This window comes from Copadichromis virginalis, linkage group LG14 (genome assembly GCF_057382275.1).
Source record: "Copadichromis virginalis isolate Kocher_CV1m ecotype Utaka linkage group LG14, C_Virginalis_male_GT1.1, whole genome shotgun sequence".
Lineage (NCBI taxonomy): Eukaryota > Metazoa > Chordata > Actinopteri > Cichliformes > Cichlidae > Copadichromis > Copadichromis virginalis.
The window spans coordinates 37,311,310-37,327,021 of NC_140631.1; the positions used below are offsets into that span (position 1 = coordinate 37,311,310).

At 42.6% G+C, this 15,712-nt stretch overlaps 1 pseudogene; it reads right to left on the minus strand.

Annotated features, from left to right (window-relative positions):
- Positions 1-7,502: 7,502 nt before the first annotated feature.
- LOC146694524 (spastin pseudogene) lies at positions 7,503-8,805 on the minus strand (annotated as a pseudogene).
- Between the last annotated feature and the right edge of the window lie 6,907 nt (positions 8,806-15,712).

Consider the following 15,712-nt stretch of genomic DNA (forward strand, 5'->3'; position numbering starts at 1 on the left):
GAGGTTTGTGCCTTACCTTTTTATTCTGTGGGCCCACAGTAGTCAAGAAATCACCCGAGACGTCTGCCCGTCTGACCACTAAATCCGGCCTCAACATCCGCCGACATCAAACACCTGAACCTCGTTCTACTGATCTTCAGTTGCCCGCATCCTCCACCAAATGCTGCGAGATCGATCAACTTTAGACCAGACAACAAACTACGGAGCCTCCGGAAAAGTGCAATCAAACGATGAGTTTTATTATCACAGGAGAACAACCAACCATCAGCATACGGAATGTGTTGCTCTGACAAGAATACATTGGGTTCTGGTTTTATAGGATAAAATATCACACCTACGTCAATACAGTTCAAAAATACATGGTGACAGATGGGCAAAAGTTCAACCCATGCAGACAAGGGTACATCACGTACATATAACCTTACACCGACATATAACTTCTCCTTTCTACATTACTTGCCTTTTAAGGTAATAACTTCAGGTCTTAGCATCTCTGAGAGCTAATAATGGACCCTCGTCATTAATCACTAAGTAGAGTACTTTGCAGCCAGTCTCAAACTGAAGCAGAAGACGCTTAGGCCTTTGCTCAGACCTGCTACTAGATTAATATGTGTATCGTAAGCGTGCATGCAATTAACCTGCTATGTTCTCATCTCCCCTCAGCATGTATCATCTGGACACTCTCACCAGTGAAGCTTAAAACCTTCTAGAATGGAACATCAACTCTAACCAAGCACATTTATGCATTCTGTATAAAATGAACTCAACCTATAAAAATAGAAAGGTCAATGTGAAGACAGACATATTCAATGCAATATAAACCCTGTAGGAAATATTACTGATAAATGATACTGTGAAACATGTTATTAATACATTCTTCATAAGGCAAATTATATGGTAGCAATAAAAGAATCTCTGAATCCCAACAACACACATGCAGGTAGGAACAGAGGATTACCGGAGATGACTCCTTTCTTTATTTTTCTTTTTTCTTCTTCACAACCAGAACAACATACTCACTAGCGCCCTCTAGCGCTTCTGGTAAATGCATCTACAGAACAAATGCAATAGTATGTGTGGACACAACATCTCCCCCTTTGAACAAGGATTTCTTATGTGAACCTGACTTCATCATTCTGATGTATGTCACCTAATACACGTTTAACATATTTCACATTACTCAGTAACATTCACTTTCCCATGACAAAGTCTTGGGTCCAGCAAGGTGGGTTCCTCATCCTGGTGGGCCTAAGCCTACTATCAGACTCAGAGTTAGATGCTAGATCAGTTCCTGGTTTATGACAGTCCATTGTTGTGTCAGAATCAGTACCTGCGTTCAGCTCTGACAGAGCCGATAAGTGTGAGGCGTTCCAGGTCCGTCCATCATCCAGCAAATAAGTGTTTGGTCCTTTCCTTGTCATGACAGTCCTTGGTTTGGAAAACTTTAACTCGCCTTTCTTTACCTTCCACGGCTTCCTAACCCGTACCTTGTCACCAGGCTGAAAGTTGGATGGTTTGGCGTGTCTGCGAGCATCAGTGTATTCTTTCATTTTCATTTGCTTATTCTTAATCCTCAAAGTCTTTCATCTTAATGTTGCACACCTCAGCAGCAGCTATAATACGGACTTGTTCTGGTCCTGTTGTGTGGTGTTAGTTCGCAGGCATTACACACTGTTGGGATTCAGAGATTCTTTTAAGTTTCAGCTTTGCAACCATACTCCCCCCGGAACCCAAAGACTTTGGTTTCCCGGACGCTGCCCGGCGGGTCATGGGAATAACGCCGCCGGATCGCTAGTTGGCATCGTTTATGGTCGGAACTACGACGGTATCTGATCGTCTTCGAACCTCCGACTTTCGCTCTTGATTAATGAAAACATTCTTGGCAAATGCTTTCGCTTTCGTCCGTCTTGCGCCGGTCCAAGAATTTCACCTCTAGCGGCACAATACGAATGCCCCCGGCCGTCCCTCTTAATCATGGCCCCAGTTCAGAGAGAAAACCCACAAAATAGAACCGGAGTCCTATTCCATTATTCCTAGCTGCGGTATTCAGGCGAGTGCTTGAACACTCTAATTTTTTCAAAGTAAACGCTTCGGACCCCGCGGGACACTCAGCTAAGAGCATCGAGGGGGCGCCGAGAGGCAGGGGCTGGGACAGACGGTAGCTCGCCTCGCGGCGGACCGTAAGCTCGATCCCGAGATCCAACTACGAGCTTTTTCGCCAGAGAGAAAAGAAAGGAAAAAGAGACTTTTAAAAAGCCTCACACAGCCAGCCTGCAGGCGCCTGGCACTTTAAATTATTTCAGACAGTTTCCTACGTCACAACCTCAGTTCAGTTCAAGGCGGATATGCACACTGCCGCTCGTCTTTCAGACGCCAACAAGAATAACAACAAAAACACAGCTTTTCACGGACCACGGCGGGCCCAAAAATGCACAGGTAATAGCTCACAGTATTTTATTATCAGACTTCTCACTTTTAATAATCAGCTCACTTCACTACAAAACCTCAAGCTCACGGCTTGGCCTGAGTTTCTCTTCAATCACATATCAACACCTCGGACCTTCTTGTCCGGTATTTATTCTCAACACATGTCACAATTCCTCGGAGCTTCTGTCCGGTATTTACTCTTAAAACATGTATTTATTAAGTGTCTCTCAAGATGATCCTCTGCGATCACCAGGGCTATATCTGGGCTATATCTTCATTTGCTTATTCTTAACTCTTTCGCACATGGTTGTCCTTGAATCGAGGCAGTCTGTAGGCAGTCTTTAACGCATCTATTGAATCTCTCAACTTCCCCATTAGCTCTTGGGTAATACACTGAGGATCTCAGGTGTTGGATTCCCCTGCTTTTCAGGAAGTCAGCGAACTCAGCAGAGAGAAATTGAGAGCCATTGTCACTTATCAGTGTCTTTGGATTCCCTTCACGAGAGAAAACTACCGAAAGGAATTGAATGATAGTAGCCGCATCAGCTCGGGGAGCAAAAGCTACTTCAGGCCACTTACTAAAGTAGTCTACCAATGTGATGGCAAATCTACAGTCAGAAGGGGCTATTTCAAAAGGGCCTATGATGTCCACAGACACCTTTTCCCAAGCAGCAGCTGGTAAAGGAATGGGTTGGAGTGGAGCATCATGGGTGACAGTGGACTTGTCATTCTGTCTGCACGTTGCACAGTTCTTTATCAGTGTCTCTATGTGACAATCCATTTTGGGCCACCAGTACAATTCCCTCAGGCGTTGTTTGGTACGTACAATGCCTTGGTGAGTTTCATGAGCTATATCAGTGAGTTTTTTCTGCAACGACTCAGGCACTAGCAAGCGATGTGTACCTCTGACAATGCACTCGTTCAAGACCGCGAGTTCATGGCAGATTGGGAAGTACGGCTGTAAGTCAGGTTCCAGTGACGTCTTCCTTGCAGGCCAGCCTTTCTGTATCTGCACACGGAGCTTTGTGAACACTGGACAGGCTTTGCACTCTGACTGGAAATCATCCCCAGACACAGCACTCAGATCAGTGAGGATGGCTGCAACTGACTCCACATCCTCTGCACATGCCATGTCTGTCTCGGAAAGTGGGAGCCTAGAAAGACAATCAGCAACATGGTTCAATGACCCAGTTCTATATTCCACTTCATAGTCAAACTCCAACAGGCGAGCTGACCATCTGGCTATGCGTAGACCAGCTCTGTTATTGCCCTTAGTAGTCAGCAGTGTTGTAAGTGCTTGGTGATCTGTTCGTAGGAGGAATTTTCTGCCCCAGAGCCATGTGCGCCATTTTTCAGCAGCCAAGACGCAAGCTAGAGCTTCCTTCTCAACGATTGAGTATTTCCTCTCTGCATCAGACAAGCTGCGAGATGCAAATGCAACAGTATGTTCTGCATCATTACTGTCAAGTTGAGTCAAAACAGCACCTACACCGTAGTCTGAGGTAGGGCTGCTCAATTAATCGAATTTTAATCACGATTACGATCTGGGCTTTCAACGATCATTAAAAATGACTGAGCCGATTATTAGCCCCTCCCTCATTTATCCGCGACACCTTAAAGGCCGGTCCGTGAAAATATTGTCGGGCATAAACCGGTCCGTGGCGCAAAAAAGGTTGGAGACCGCTGATTAAGAGGACCCGAGGGAAGCTCGGAAAGCTAAGCAGAAGTTATTTGGAGAGGAGAGTGACTGCTGTTGGTTGAAAAGAGAGGTAAAAAAACTTCAGTGGTGTTGCACACTATGTTATATTATTTTTTAAAGTCATTGTTAACCCTTTAAATCCGGTCAGAGCAGCACGCTCCGTGTTGTGTAACTATTTTTAAATCCCTGTAGAACCGGAACCATGTAAGCTAGCGCAATAATTTGTTTTGCATATGAAACCGGAGGAGTTGTACTTACATCTGATGCCATCAGCTTGTCCTCGGTCACGGTTTCCTTCCACATATAGCTTTGCAAAAACTGCATAAAAAGCGCTTGCAGGAACAAAAACATAGTACTCCAGAAACACGCTTTGCCGATCCAATCAGCTGTTCGTAACACTTCCCACAGTGAAATGATGCACCTGCTGTTTTCTTTGCAAATTTGCATCATAGGATTGTTTTTTGTTTTTCCTGCAGTATATAAAAATTGCTGTATCTCCAAAATAAAACTATGAAGACACTCAAAATAAATTTCCTGTTGTTGTAAACTATTTTTTGCAACTTTATTGTATTTAAAGTTTTGAGGGATAAACCTCTTAAATTTCTCCAAGTAGAAATATATGTAAACAAAACAAAAGCGATTTTCAATTTTTTTTGTAGTTTATTGCACTTTTTTGCAATTTATGTAATTACTATGGACTTAATGCATACATATTATTAAAATATGGGCTATAACAGTTGTATTGATGTATAGCAACTTGAAATGCTCCCACAAATGGCACTACAGCATGTAAAAAAAATAATATAAGCTCTGGTGGACTTGGTTCTATAGTAGGTCTTAAAGGGTTAAATAAATATCGTCAAATAATCGTGATCTCAATTTCAGTGAAAATAATCGTGATTATCATTTTTGCCATAATCGAGCAGCCCTAGTCTGAGGCATCTGTTGAGACTATGGTTGGCTTACTGGGGTCGAACATCACCAGGGCAGGGCTGTGCACGATTAACCGCTTGACTTGATCAAACACTGCTTGAGCTGCTTCGTTCCAGTGGAATGAACAGTCCTTACGCAGAAGAGCTCTCATAGGTTCAACAACAGTCGCGTAATTTGGCACAAACTTGCTGTACCATGCACTCAAGCCAAGAATTGAGCGCAGGGTTGCAGGATCAGTAGGGGGCGGAGCATGCAGGATGGCAGTGACATGAGAGTCATCTGGCAGCAGACCTTCTGGACCAATCTTTTGACCCAAAAAGCTCAGAGTAGTTTGACGGAGTTGACATTTGTCAACATTGAGTTTCAGTCCTGCATTGTTGATTCTGTGTAACACAGCACGCAAGTTGGCCTCATGTTCAGCTTCTGACATTCCGTATATGATGACATCATCAAGGTAGCATTGCACCCCTTTCTGGCCGCGTAGGATTTGTGTCATCATCTTTTGGAAGGCTGCAGGTGCTGAACTCAACCCATAGGGAACTCTGCAGTACTGGTACAGTCCTTCATGTGTAATGAAAGCAGTGAGCCCTCTACTCTCTTCATGTAGTTTCAGCTGATGGTAGGCGGATTTAAGATCCAGGGTGGAGAACATGACAGCCCCACGCAGCTCAGACAGTATGTCCTCTATCAGTGGCAAGGGATGACTGTCAGCGACCACCGCTTTGTTAGGTTCTCTCAAATTAACGCACATGCGTATGCCACCAGTCTTCCTTCTAGTGACTACAATCGGGGAGACCCATTCAGATGCATCGATTTTCTCTATGATGCCATGTTCCTCAAGATTCTTGAGTTCTGCGGAAACAGCATCACGGACTGACAGGGGTAAGCGTCGAAGTTTCTGCTGTATTGGCTTCACTTCAGGTTGCACCTTCACTTTATGTACAAAATCCTTTGCACATCCGAATGCAACTGGAGACTCACATTCCTGTTTACATTGAGTGGGCAGAGCAGAGGTTTGCTGAAGTGTAGCACAGACCTTGGGACTGTCAAGAACTAATTGTCCCCCTTTTATGTGTAGCTGGAGGGCAGTCACCAAGTCCATTCCCAGTATGGGTGTTCCTGTTCTCACAATGTAGAGATCAGTGGAGGCACACTTGCCATTGTAAGTAATGTCAGCTCTAAGACACCCTAATACATCCAGTTTCTCTTTTGAATATGTAATAAGCTGAACAGCTGGATTACTTAACTGAGCCAAAATTTGTGCTGTAAACATGTTCAGGCAGTATGGAAACACCAGACCCTGTGTCTACTAGTAGCTTAACAGTACATGCCTGCGCAGTATTTGGTACAGTGACAGCAACAGTGCACATCAATTTAGCCGGATCACCACTGACACAATTGTCAACAGTTAAAACACACATTTCAGGAACAGTCACTTCATTAACAAGCTTATGAGAGGATTTACACACTCTCGAAAAATGTCCGATTTTCCCACACGTATTACATTTGCAGTCTTTTGCGGGGCAGGATTTATCATTGGTTTTGTGATCAGCTGAACCACAACGGTAGCACGTCGGAGCTGTATCCGTCTTTTTAGCTGCTTTGTATTTTGGCTTGCGCATCTTCTTTTGTACTTGAACAGCGGCAACAGGCTTCGTTTCACCAACAGCAATGGCCTTTGCATCAGCTATTGCAGCCTCTGTACACCTAGCAATTTCCAAAGCTCGATCGAGCGTCAAATCCTCCTCCGTTAGCAGTCTTTCACGTATACGAGCATTATTTGTCTTCTCTACAAGTTGATCCCGCAACATTTCATTCTCCATAGCCCCGAACTTACATTGTTTCACGAGCTCACGCAGTGCTGCAACATAGTGATCTGTAGACTCACCGACAGCTTGGGCTCGTTGCCTGAAATGGTATCTCTCGGCGACAACATTGACTTTAGGATGAAAGTACGTTTCCAAAGCCTTTACGGATCCCTCGTAATCATCCGTAGCGAGTGATAAGGCGCTGTAGATTCGTTGTCCCTCCATTCCCAAGCAGTGAATGAGCAGGGCCCTCTTCCTCTCTGTAGCAAAGTCATTACCCCCGATCGCCAGCAAGTAGTTATCAAACAACTTTTTCCACGCAGCAAATGGAATTTTCGGTTCGCCCGGGCAATCCAGGAACACAGCCGGGGGTTGCAAAGAGAGCAGAGCCATAACTTAATCACCACTACTCTCGTCGCCACTTGTTGTGTGGTGTTAGTTCGCAGGCATTACACACACATGCAGGTAGGAACAGAGGATTACCGGAGATGACTCCTTTCTTTATTTTTCTTTCTTCTTCTTCAAAACCACAACCAGAACAACATACTCACTAGCGCCCTCTAGCGCTTCTGGTAAATGCATCTACAGAACAAATGTAATAGTATGTGTGGACACAACAGGTCCCAACTCTCTTATTGGGCCAAGTGCAGCATCTTTGGCTAATGCTGTCAAATCGCTCCCTGAATATCCTGCAGTCACTTTTGCAAGACAGGACAGTTCGTTTTGGCTCAGTGGACTCCCGTGCGTTCCCAAAAGATTTTTCAGCAGCGTAAATCTTGTCTAAAGGTCACATATACTCTTTTTGCAAAGTGCCTTAATATTGCTTCATCGAGCTCCTGGGGCCTGTTAGTTGCTCCCATTACAAGTACCCTGTCATCCCTTCCTGACTGCAACCCGTCAAACTCAATGAGGAACTCAGTTTTTAAACGGCGAGAGGCGTCGTGCTCCCCCTCCCTCCTTTCACAGAGCAAGCCGTCCACTTCATCGATGAAGATTACTGAGGGCTGTAACTCTCTCGCAACTGCAAAGAGTGCTCGTACGAGCTTCTCGCCTTCTCCCACATATTTGGAGGTCAAACTAGCAGCACTGATGTTGAAGAATGTTGCATTAGACTCTGCAGCAACTGCTTTGGCGAGCATGGTCTTCCCATTTCCTGGTGGGCCAAATAAAAGCAAGCCACGTGCAGGAGCTCTCAGACCAGTAAAGAGATCAGGTCTTAAGGCAGGAAGGATGACAATTTCTTGAAGTGCTTGCTTTGCCAGATCCTGCCCTGCGATGTCATCAAATGACACAGTCGCTCCACTGTATACAATTTCATTCATAATTAAGCTGGCCAGTTTACTGTCCACATTCTTTTTCATATCCCTCTTCGGGGGCTGTTTCACAGCTGCCGGTCTTCCATTCTGAGTTTTTCCCACCCGAGCGGTTTTCTTTGCATCAGTTATTCCTAATGGAGGTCTTACAGAAGTGGAGGGTCTGATGGTGGTGGAAACACCTGCGGGTTGACTTTTAGGAACTGACTTTGGCTGTGAAGGAGCATGATGTGATGTCCCTTGGGGGTCATTTCTCCTTTTAGAGGCTAGTGTCGTCTCTAAAAGGGTAAGCTTGTCTTTTGCCATGGTGAGTTTGGTGACCATTTTATCCTGAAGTCTCTCTGCTCGGTCATACTGCTCTCCAGCTTGCCCAGTGAGCTCTATTGCAATACCCCTTTCAAGCTCAGAAATCCCTTTCTTGTACCACTGCACAGCCTCCTTCTTCTCACCTGTGTCGTCCTCGTCGATCTTCAGTGCCTTGAATATATACTCAAGCGCCTGCTTGTGGATGTTTTTTATAACTTCAGCGCTGTCTTTGGGCTTACTTGCGTTTGTTTTGGTCGACATTTCTCTTGCGCGACTTCCCCCCTGTTCTCAGTCATAACACAGTAAACTAGTCATAAACGAAAACGTTTAGGCTATATATCGCATTTAAAGGTCTTTCTTTGGGACAACATCACAGAACACAGAAACATCACAGGGCTTTGGAGCGTGATGTTACAGGAGGCGGGCCACGGCCCCCGCCGCCATCACAGTAGGCCAGACAAAGGATACAGCTTCAGCTATGGTACGTGTTGTGTAGTCGGTTGCAACGTTAGAGCTCACGATCGTGAAGGCAAGAAACTGGATTAATCTTTTAATCGTTTTCCATCCTGGCGGCAACGTGAGGGATCCCATGTATCCCATATCACCAAACAAAGACGCCAGGCATGGATTGCAGACGAGCGGATATCGAGTTCCGTGCAATCCCCAGCTTTTTGTTGGTTTGCTCGCGGCATTTTCTCTCCGGTGAGTTCTAAATTAATTCATATCACTATCCGATTGTTCAGTCTGATGTCACTAGCCGTGTCTGGGCCTAAACTCTGCTGCAGGTCCATATATCAAATGATCACTGTGGCATTACTGAGAGTTAAAACACTGTCTTAAGTCTTTCATCTTTAATAAAATTATCAGCGTTCTGCTCTACCAGGTGTAACAACTGAGTTTAACATCCAGGCATCCATGAAAATGGAATTTATGACATTTAACGGAGTTAGAAGTTAGCAGCAAGTTAGCTCGCTAGCTTCTATCTAAATACAATATAGCATGTCCTGACTGCGGGGTTTTGGAAACAAATTAAAACGTACAGCTTTCTTATCACTTCCAACATAAATGAAGACAGAAAACTAAACAGCAGTGATGTTTGTAGGGTTACTGAAGTTGGGCTAGCTGGTATATAATGATGTGCTACGTGACCGCTAGCGACACAACTATGTTAGCATAATATAAACACGCTAACTTTTTTTCCACTCGATAAAAGTTAACGTGAGTGTTCTCGGTGGTCAGGAACAAATGGAATCGCATGGCAGGATGCTGTAAAGGGACCAAACTAAAAGGCTTTTAGTGGGTTTTTTCATAGATAACGAGATAAAACATGCTAATGTGTGATGCTGCAGAACCACGTCATGTCGACTGAGTAGCTTTTGATTTGGCATTATTGCAGGCAACCCAGCATATGAAATGGATGTAACAAATCCAGACTGGGCACCAACACTGCACATGGGGCACGACGACAAACCTGTGTCAGACTCGGACCGGCACGCAAGGCGTATGCAACGGAAGCGAAAAAGAGCACCCATTGCAGGTAAACACCCCCCCTCTGAAAACATACTAAATTGCTCTTATGGTACACTAATCTACGGAGCCCCGCAGGGAACATGGGAGAAAAAAAAATTAAGACGGACTTTTGCGAGATCTCGCAAAACAAACTCGGGATCTCGCAAAACTTTTAGCCTCATTCTTCGGACGCCGGCTCGAAGCCAACCGGGAGGTCGAGGCACGATGTGCCGGGAAAGCGGTGTTCCACCCGGCTGTAGTAGGTCTCGACCTCCCGTTAGCTTCGAGCTAACGGGAAGAATGCGGCTAAAACTTACAAAAGACCATCTATACACAGTTGTTATCACCAGCTTTGATTCCTATCCCCAGGGCTAGTTTAATCGCCAGGGTTCAGTTCACCAACACTATTAACAGACCAGATCTCCACATTGAAGCACGAGCAGGCTTCAGTTCAGCTGACTGAGCCAACAGGCCCTTTCAGAAGCGACTGGACTAGAAGGCTATAACAACCCACAACAGAAAACAAAATGTCAAGTTCAAACTTACATGAAATACACTGCACTAAAATTAGGTGTTAAAACATTTATACACAGTGTTAACTGTATATGCTTTGGAGTATAACCAACATTTACCTTTACATAATATTCATAACCCAGAAATAAAGTAAACAGAGCAGAGCACAGAGGTTCGTTTTGCGTCCCTGTACCGTATGTCTGTCTTCACTGATCCACAAAGTGCCCTTTAGTTGTTTTCCTTGACTATATGGTTTAAAAACATCAAAATAGACTAAACAACTAGTCTAAAACTAAGAGACAGGATAAAGTTGGTGTGAAGGTTTCAGTCTGTGAATGAATCTAAGCACCATCACCTTAACTTTAAATTCATCTCTGTTACCTTCTTTGTGACTGAACTCTGACCGTGAGCACCACAGCCACTGCGCACCAATCACACGCACTTTAAATCCATCACAGTAAACCAGTTAGTTTACCTCAGTTTGTTTTGCAGCACATTTCACAACATGCAAAAGCATAATGTGCCATGTACAGACTCAAAATCTGATTTAAAAACACGAGGACTGACCTGTAAGCTTTACATTTACAGTTTATCACATACCACTGAGCAGTTCTTACCTGTAATTCTAAGCCCTCTTCTTCCTTTTCTGGTTTAAAACATCAAATTAGACTAAACAACTAGTCTAAAACCAAGAGACACTTAAATATTAAGTTAAACCTCTGGGGTCGCTGGACGCGCCGGCGCGTCAAAATCACATGACCAATTTAAGACGACACAGCTACAAGATGCAGCGATTCAGAGGCTGTATCCCAATTCAGGGCCTGCAGCCTTAAAGGCCATTTTAAGGCCGATTACGTCACAGCGACACGACGAAGGCCTAAAAATAAATGTTTGTTTCAGTTCTATGAAGCTTTGAGTATTTTGGATTAGTAGCACTGCTGTGTTTGTTGCATCATATTGCTGTAATTGTTTATATGCTTTATATATTCTGAGGTAAGTTGATCTATAGTGTTACATCATTCTATAAGGATGTTATGTGTTTGTGTACTTTCTGCCCAGTTTGACCCATTTAGCAGAAGTCAGCTTGGTTCCACTTGCCTCTTACCCGTGATTTCAGTGGAAATTTCAAATTCAGGATCTGACACACACTGATTCATGTCCTACACAGTTCTTGCAAGTTCATAGAAATTTCTGTTCAATTAGAACCAAATATTTGAGTTGATGGTTGAAATTGTTGTTTTGTTGTTGTTTTAATATCGGTCTAGCTGCACGCAGCACGCAATTGAACCACATATTTTAGAAGCCAAAGGTTCAAAATAGTTGGGAGCACCTTCACTTAATTATAACAGTGGCTCTGTTAGGAAAACAGTTCTGTATACCGATACTAAATTGCGTTAAAAAGGGCGACTTGTGGTATTCTCACACTAGACACTAGATAGCTGCTACTACAGTCACACACATATACTGTTGCCTCAGTAGTCAGAGTGGCACAAAGAAAAAGTTTGTGAAATCTTTAGAGTTGGCAAAACTTCTGTTTTACTTATTTAAAATAATAGTGCAATATATACATGCAGTAATTACTCTGCAGTAATTACTAGAGATGGACCGATCCGATATTACGTATCGGTATCGGTCCGATTCTGACCTAAATTACTGGATCAGATATCGGAGAAAAATAAAAAATGTAATCCGATCCATTAAATATCACGAAAGCACCTCGCAAAACTTGCAACACGCCGTAACTCACCTCAGAACGTTAGCACGTCGGAGCAGTATGCATCACGTGATAGAGCGGCTGTGGCATGCAGGACCTGTCGGTGGTCTGGATAGCATGTGGAGCTTCGCTAGCAACCCGGCATTTCATCTCCCATAAAGTTATCCCCGAGAGAAGTAAAGCAAGTGTGTAAGTCCATCTCTGAATGTTTGTAAAGCATTCCTGCGTTAAGCTTAACAAGCGACTGCCTCTTCTTGCTGTTACTTCAATCATGAAACTGCTTAACGATCAGCTGATCGGCTTTTCTGTCGGGAGTCTGTCTCTCTTGTTTGTTTTTGGCCCACTTTGCACCAGAAAGAGGAAACCAGCGGCTGAACAACAGCAGCACGTTTAAGCTTGATAAGCTGTTGTTAGAATGTATTTAATATTACTTTCTACACCAGGATCTTTTTCTACGTAGCTGACGCTGGTAACTGTGCAGGGGCGGATCTTGCAAAGTTTAGCCAGGGGGGCTGATAGGGCATGAACAGGGAAAAGGGGGCACAAAGACATACTTTTCTTTCTTATTCTCATTTAAAATGTCTAGCTTTTAATAAATAATTATCTGACACCCAAAGTTTTAATTTGATGTAAAATGAATAGAAGTCAATTACTGTATATAGTGACTATTAAGTCTAATATATATACCCTAGTAAACTATAGTACTTTTTCCTTTGGGAAGGTACCATCTGTGCAGTCTGCAATTTTGTTGAAGAAAGATGTTGAATCTATTTAATATTTCTTGAAAAAGAATTGATTTCTGTGCATTTTTTTTCACACTGCATCAAATTAAGGTTGATTACGTCGATTAAGCATCATGAGGTGGAGCGTGAGGGGTGGTTCCCTATTTTTTATTTTTTTATTTTTGTTGTTGCTGGGAGTTGGAACCCTATTAGTTAGGTTGCTTAATATTTACGCTAAGTACTCTTTAAAATACCAGAATAGGGAGGATGGTGTAGGTTTAAGTTTATTAGATTGATCAGTATTGCTGAACTATGAAATATTATTTTTTTCCATACAGGTATAACAGAATAGCTTTAGTGTAGTTGTTATTTTAAACTTGAGTATGAACTTATACAAAATGCAGCAAGATATTTAAAAAAACCAGTTTTGTTGATTAAAAAACACTATATCGGCTTCATATCGGTATCGGCAGATATCCAAATTTATGATATCGGTATCGGTATCGGACATAAAAAAGTGGTATCGTGCCATCTCTAGTTGTGACCACAAGTTTTTATGGTCGAATTCAACATGACCAAGATCAGTTGCGAGTAAGGAAACTGACTAACATTTATTTTAAGCTCTTATTAAAATTATACAATTATTATTAATGTTAAATAATTAATTAATTATTTATGTTTTTATTGTATGTCTCAAACTTGCTTTTTAAACAATAATTGCATTTCTGTTGGCAGTTATCAAAATGACTGTCTCCTGCTTTTTTATATTTAGATTTTTTTTAGGGTTTTTTTTATTTTTGTTTTAAATTTATTGGACTTAAATCTTTTACAGGTGGCATATAACAATAATCCCTAACAGTCCAGACACCCAAACTGTTTGCAGTGCATGGCTAACAAGCAGAAGCGTTAGCAGGGCTCCATAAAAATATATATAACTTTACTTTAATATTGCAAACCATGCCAACCTTGGAAATATAACACTGCACAGCCGTGGATCAGTATTCTGCTTAGATAATATATTTTTCAATTTCATGCAAGATTTATGAGATACGTGGAAGCAATTACATTACATTTTAATATTCTTATGATAACTTTTATTTTAATTTATTTACATTGATCGGTATCTTACACCAAATACAAATAAAATATATGTTACCTTGTGAATTTAAATTCTCATCTAGTAAGTATTGGCAAATTTAACTTAAATAATCCTCTGGATATGTTAACAGTGTGTAGAATAAAAATAAATTTCCCAAGGAGCTTCTTGCAATTGCACACATTTTTTTGACAAAACAACTCACCTGCATCATTATATATACTGTAACAAAGGCAGGTTCAGGTTGAGTGGAGTCGGGTATGGTAGTAGGACCCCTAAGCCTTAGCCAGAGGTTTGATCTTCTTGGTCAGGCACCAGGTTGTCAGATACGTCTATATACAGTGGCTTGCAAAAGTATTCGGCCCCTTGAACTTTTCCACACTTTGTCGCATTACAGCCACAAACATGAATCAATTTTATTGGAATTCCACGTGAAAGACCAATACAAAGTGAGACGTGGAACGAAAATCATACATGATTCCAAACATTTTTTACAAATAAATAACTGCAAAGTGGGGTGTGCGTAATTATTCAGCCCCCTGAGTCAATACTTTGTAGAACCACCTTTTGCTGCAATTACAGCTGCCAGTCTTTTAGGGTTTGTCTCTACCAGCTTTGCACATCTAGAGACTGAAATTCTTGCCCATTCTTCTTTGCAAAACAGCTCCAGCTCAGTCAGATTAGATGGACAGCGTTTGTGAACAGCAGTTTTCAAATCTTGCCACAGACTCTTGATTGGATTTAGATCTGGACTTTGACTGGGCCATTCTAACACATGGATATATCTTGTTTTAACCCACTCCATTGTTGCCCTGGCTTTATGTTTAGGGTCGTTGTCCTGCTGGAAGGTGAACCTCTGCCCCAGTCTCAAGTCTTTTGCAGACTCCAAGAGGTTTTCTTCGAAGATTGCCCTGTATTTGGCTCCATCCATCTGCCCATCAACTCTGACCAGCTTCCCTGTCCTTGCTGAAGAGAAGCACCCCCAGAGCATGATGCTGGCACCCCCATATCTGACAGTGGGGATGGTGTGTTCAGTGTGATGTGCAGTGTTAGTTTTCCACCACACATAGCGTTTTGCATTTTGGCCAAAAATTTCCATTTTGGTCTCATCTGACCAGAGCACCTTCTTCCACATGTTTGCTGTGTCCCCCACATGGCTTGTGGCAAACTGCAAACGGGACTTCTTATGGTTTTCTGTTAACAATGGCTTTCTTCTTGCCACTCTTCCATAAAGGCCAACTTTGTGCAGTGCACGACTAATAGTTGTCCTATGGACAGATTCCCCCACCTGAGCTGTAGATCTCTGCAGCTCGTCCAGAGTCACCATGGGCCTCTTGGCTGCATTTCTGATCAGCGCTCTCCTTGTTCGGCCTGTGAGTTTAGGTGGACGGCCTTGTACCATACTCCTTCCATTTCTGAATGATGGCTTGAACAGTGCTCCGTGGGATGTTCAAGTCTTGGGAAATCTTTTTGTAGCCTAAGCCTGCTTTAAATTTCTCAATAACTTTATCATCTATCTATCTATCTATCTATCTATCTATCTATCTATCTATCTATCTATCTATCTATCTATCTATCTATCTATCTATCTATCTATCTATCTATCTATCTATCTATCTATCTATCTATCTATCTATCTATCTATATAATATATATTATATATTCATGTTTT